This window comes from Arachis stenosperma, chromosome 3 (genome assembly GCF_014773155.1).
Source record: "Arachis stenosperma cultivar V10309 chromosome 3, arast.V10309.gnm1.PFL2, whole genome shotgun sequence".
Lineage (NCBI taxonomy): Eukaryota > Viridiplantae > Streptophyta > Magnoliopsida > Fabales > Fabaceae > Arachis > Arachis stenosperma.
This window is the reverse complement of record NC_080379.1, coordinates 10,372,531-10,378,096: the sequence shown is the minus strand read 5'-3', so window position 1 is coordinate 10,378,096 and position 5,566 is coordinate 10,372,531. Positions and strand designations below refer to the sequence as shown.

Sequence of the window (5,566 nt, the reverse complement as noted above, 5' to 3'; positions counted from 1 at the left end):
CCCCACGTGATTCAGGCAATACATCCTCTGCCTGTTGTGCTTCCATCTGATACGTTCATCTATCTGTAATACACACAGCGTATTGTACTTCCATCTCACACGTCCACCTATGTGTAATACACACAATACACACTGTGTCTCCATTTTCTAACAATACACACGATATTTTCCATATCTAAATTATTCGGCCTGTAAACGCAATAGCAAATTTCTTAGTTGGAACTTGGGAGGTGGCTGTTATTCAGAATTCGGAAGGAATCAACAATGTTGTATGCAACAAGGTTTAGGGTTTCTGTTCGTCAAATCCCTAATTTTGTTCCACTCTCCACTCTCCCTCCCTTCCCTTCATCTTTCTGTTCATGGACAAGCCTTCACTTTCATTCTGAGCCTCCATCCCTTCGTGAAGTTGACGATGCTGTTGATTCCTTCACTCGCATGCTCTCTATGCGTCGTACTCCTCCCATCATTCAATTTAACAAGATTTTGGGATCCCTTGCCAAGACGAAGCATTTCCACGCCGCCATTTCCCTTTTCCAACAATTGCAAGCCACAGGAATTGCACCCAACATAGTCACTTTGAAAATCTTAATCAATTGTTGCTGCGGCATGGGTCGGATCACTCTCGCTTTCTCTGTATTCGCCAAGATTCTCAAGATGAGTTTTCAGCCTGATACCATAACATTGAATACACTCACTAAAGGTCTTTGTCTCTCTGGTAAGCTTGAAAAAGCACAGCACCTTCACGACACAATGCTGGCTCAAGGATTTCAGTTTGATAAAGTTACTTATGGGACATTGATCAATGGGCTCTGTAAGATCGGACACACATCAGCTGCTGTTCAAGTGTTGAGAAAGATCCCACGGCATGGAATTGTTCTTAGTGTCGTCATGTACAGTGCAATTATTGATAGCCTCTGTAAGGTTACACTTATAAATGATGCTTTTCATTTATACTATGAAATGCTTGCTAAAGGAATTTATCCTAATGTTATCACGTATAACACAATAATTTATGGATTGTGCCTTGCGGGTCAACTAAAGGAAGCAATTGATTTACTAAATCATATGATGCTGAAAAACATTACTCCAAATGTTTGTACCTATAGTACTTTGATTGATGGACTATGCAAGGAAGGAAAGATCAAAGATGCTAAGAGTGTGTTGGCTGTAATGACAAAAGATGGTGTGAAACCAGATGTGGTTACTTATAACAGCTTAATGGATGGATATTGTTTGGTTAATCAGGTAAATAAGGCAAAATATGTATTCAACACAATGGCCGAGAGTAGAGCGTTTCCTAATGTTCGGAGTTACAATATCATGATTAATGGCTTTTGCAAAAGTAAAATGATTGATGATGCCTTGAATCTCTTCGAAGAGATGCAACGCAAGAACTTGGTTCCTGACACGGTAACTTAAAATACTCTAGTTGATGGCTTGGGAAAATCAAGGAGAATCCTTTGTGCCTTGGAGCTTCTTGAAAAAATGCATGATCGAGGTCAACCCGCTAATATAGTCACTTACAGTTCCTTGCTAGATGCTTTGTTCAATATGAAACAATATGACAAGGCACTTATGTTATTCAATCAAATGAAAGAGAGTGACATTGATCTAGATATATATACATACAATATACTTATAGATGGCCTGAGCAAAAGTGGAAGATTCAAAAATGCAAGAGAGATTTTTCAAGATCTTTCTGTTAAAGGCTATTGTCCAGACGTGAGGACATACACTATTATGATCAATGGGCTTTGCAAAGAGGGACTGCTTCATGAAGCATTGGCTTTCTTGTCAAAAATGGAAAACAATGGTTGCTTACCAAATGCTGTGACTTACGAAATAATCATTCGTGCTCTGTTTGAAAAAGGTGAAAATGATAAGGCGGAGAAACTTCTTCGTGAAATGATATCTAGAGGCCTATTGCAAGGATAAAGGTTGGTGAGATTCTTCTTGTTAGACATCACAAAATGTTGTTTGTATCTCTTTCTTTTTAACTTGTGTTTTGTTACCATCTTCTCTATCATATTTCCATTCCATGCTAATGCTTTTAGATCTTCACATGATTGTGTTTCTTTATTCTGCTTTACCCACACCTAATGCTTTTAGATCTTCACATGATTGTGTTTCTTTATTCTGCTTTACCCACACCTAAGTGTTTTCTTTGTCGTTGCTTATTTTATGGCATTTTCGGTGACTATATGGCTGTTATATATGGCTTGTGGGATCTATCATTATTTCCTTTTTTGTTTTTGTAATTATATATGTGCATTGATGTTAATTTATTCCTAAGCTGAAATGGTTGTGATCTTCATTACTCAAAGGGAATCCTTGTTAGTTGTGAAGCTTCCCTGCACTCTTATTGTCTTTCGATCTTTTCATTTCCCCCGTATTTAAAGTAAACTCCCCCATATTTATTGTCTTTCGGGAAATGATTGCTAGAGGCTTATTAAATGGTTTATAGAAGGTAAGACACATCAACTTAAATTAATAATTTTTCTATTATTGTTGAAATTATTACAGAACTTGGTAAATTTTGTGTCAATTGGATTGGAAGATTTGGGAATCATCATGAACTCAATAGCAGCGGTTTTGGTTATCTCATTATTATGAATGAATTTTGAACTTTTGTTATTGGGTGACTTTTGAGTCTTTCTTTGTTGCCATGGCTATAATGCATCCTGTTTTGGTAGATATTCTTTGTTGTAACTGATTCGTTAGTGCTTAAGATTTCTTAATAGTAACCTAGAGCTCATGATTGGTGTGATGAGCAACTGTGCTTTATTTGATTGAATTTTCCTAGGAAAAGATATGTAGTGCCAAGAGCCTAAGATTAATGACATAGGTATATGATTTTCACTGCTATCTTTAAAACAAATTCATCTGCCAAATGCATGACCCCACTTTTTTGTTAACTGTTTTTGATGTTTTGCTATTTCTTACAATCTGATGACAGCTGAAGAAATCTGTATGTTAAAGTATGTTATCACACAATGTGAATTTGGTTAATATGGTTTAAATATGAAGTATCTTAAAACTTTTGGTCATTTTCATAGTTAGTGTTACTCAGCTGTAATTCTTAGAAACTTAACCAACCGAACATATGTACATATGAAATAGCTCTTCATAGAGATTTTCTGTTAATGTGTAGTTGAACTGTTTCATTACTTGTTGAAATCCTATATAGGGATTATTGCATTGACTTTGTTTAAACATGTTGAAAAAGCTTTTATTATTAAAACATGGTTTGGAGTTTTGTTGTTTGTTATTAGCTACACCTGTCTTAAAAGATCTGGTGATTCTAATTCCAATTACAATTGTTTTTACACCTATTTCTTTGGTTTTTCTAAATATTCTTTGCATTGTGATGGCTGAGGTTAGGATAAAGAATTAAAAGTGAAACAATGTTGTACAATTTGAGGTTGCATTTTTTTAGAATTTCTTTGAATGTTAGTACAATTTCTTTTGGGATCAAAAGTTGAACTATGATATAGTCTCGTTGCTGATTAACGTATTTTATCAAACTGATTTTGACCTTGTATTGGTAGTTGAGTATTTTGGATTCTTGACATGGATTTCATCTTTGTTCCATGAGTAATACCGATCTACCTTACTGATTCCTAGGTGCACTGAAGCATGTTAAGTTGCAGCATGGGGCAGACAAAAATTGAACTTCTCCAGTATGAATTTTCTTTATACTTGGATTTCAATTTGTCTCCTTAATAAATTGAGACACTCGAATTAATATTTTCTAAGCTTATTTGGTTTCTAGTTGAACCCATACTCATTGGATTTTAAGCTTCAAAATCAGTTTTAGATGGAAGTGACTATAGTTGCTTTCACAAAAATCACTCTTCAGACTGCATTAGTAAACATAAATTAATTTATCTCAAACAACATAGAATATGTTTGATGTTGCTATATTCATTAAGGAATTAATCTTAGCATTATTAAATTAGGTTGTTCATATACTATTATTTTGTGGTGCATCTCAAAATCTTAGCATTATTTTGAGGAATTACTTTGATTAAATTTTCCTTTTTCACAAATAAGTATAGGAAATATTCATTTGATCTTGTGAAGGGTATAATCATGGTTTATTTTAATGCTGGTGTTGAAACCATTGCAGAAGCAAATCGGTGGTTCTCAAATGCCACAAACCAGAGACAATGTAAGCATGAGAAGGCTCAATCATGGAATATGTATCAATAACTAAGGTAAGACCAATATATTGTTGATGTTGAAAAGTTATGAACTGCAATGTATGGGAATGAACCATATCAAAAGGATAAAATGTAGTCAATTTAATCTGATAAATGCATAATTACATAAGAAATTTAATCTTTGATTATTATTTTCTTCTTACTTTTACTCTTAAACAAACTCTATTAAAAAAAATTGCTGCAATGTCATTTCTATAATTCTCTGGAAGGTTACATTACAATATATATATATATATATATATATAAGGGATGATTCAAATAGCTTTTCACTTTAGACATTGTTTTTGGATTCAAGCTTTAACCAGAATGCATCAAAATTGCACACAGAGACTATCATTTTTCTTTCAAGAACCTCTAAATGGAACTATTCTACTAAGTACTATCATTGACATGTTTTGGGAGGAAGAGCTCTTTGCAACTGAATGCTACAAGAGGTAGCATTTCAGGGGCCAAATCCAAATTATTGAGGGGGATTCTTATTTGTACAAATGGCACTTCAAACTTGGAACGAGCATGAAGGAATTAATGATACTTTTTTATCTTTTGAGTTGTTCTGCCGGATCGATCACTCAAGACCTTTGGTCTCTACCCGGACCTGATGAAAAAAATGGGATCACTTCTTATGGACTCATTGAGAATGATTCTGATTAAGTTCATGGCCTATTAGAAGTAGAAGGCGCTCTGGTGGGATCCTCACAGATAAAAAAAGGTTGCTGTCAGTTTGATAATGATCGAGTAACATTGTTTTTTCGGTCCGAACCAAGGAATTCCTTAATATGATATAAAAAAGATCTTGGTTTATGTTGATTAGAGATTTCTCAATGAAAAATATGAATCGGAGTTTGAAGAAGGGGAAGGAGTCCTCGACCCGCAACAGATGGAGGATGATTTATTCAATCACATAGTTTGGGCTTCTAGAATGACACTTTCTTCTTTTCATGCTCTGCTACTTCATTGTCTAAGGAGGCTTTAGCAATTTTGGTGACGAAAATGAATAGAATGCCTAAGAATAATAATAATTATTATTAAATCTCCAAAAGAAAATTTGGATGAAATCAAAGCTAAAAGGAGAACGAATTTTCTAAATATTTTTGTTTTTACACTTGATAAGATCGTGTTATCTTGTGTTTTTTTTATTATTATATAACTTGTTGAGGATGCAAATTATCTTTTGACTCCAATGTATAACTCAGTTGAAGGATTTTTTTCCTTTTTTTTCAGAAACTCTTTCATAGTGGTGGTCAAAGCTTAATTGAGAATAAGAAAATAAGTGAGTATAGCTGCAAAAAAGTAAATATTACATGTATATTAGAGAGTATAAATATCCTGTATATGGAATGCAA

At 34.0% G+C, this 5,566-nt stretch overlaps 1 pseudogene; it reads left to right on the top strand.

The window, feature by feature from the left end:
* Positions 1-202: 202 nt before the first annotated feature.
* LOC130970159 (pentatricopeptide repeat-containing protein At1g12300, mitochondrial-like) lies at positions 203-5,292 on the top strand (annotated as a pseudogene).
* Positions 5,293-5,566: the final 274 nt, after the last annotated feature.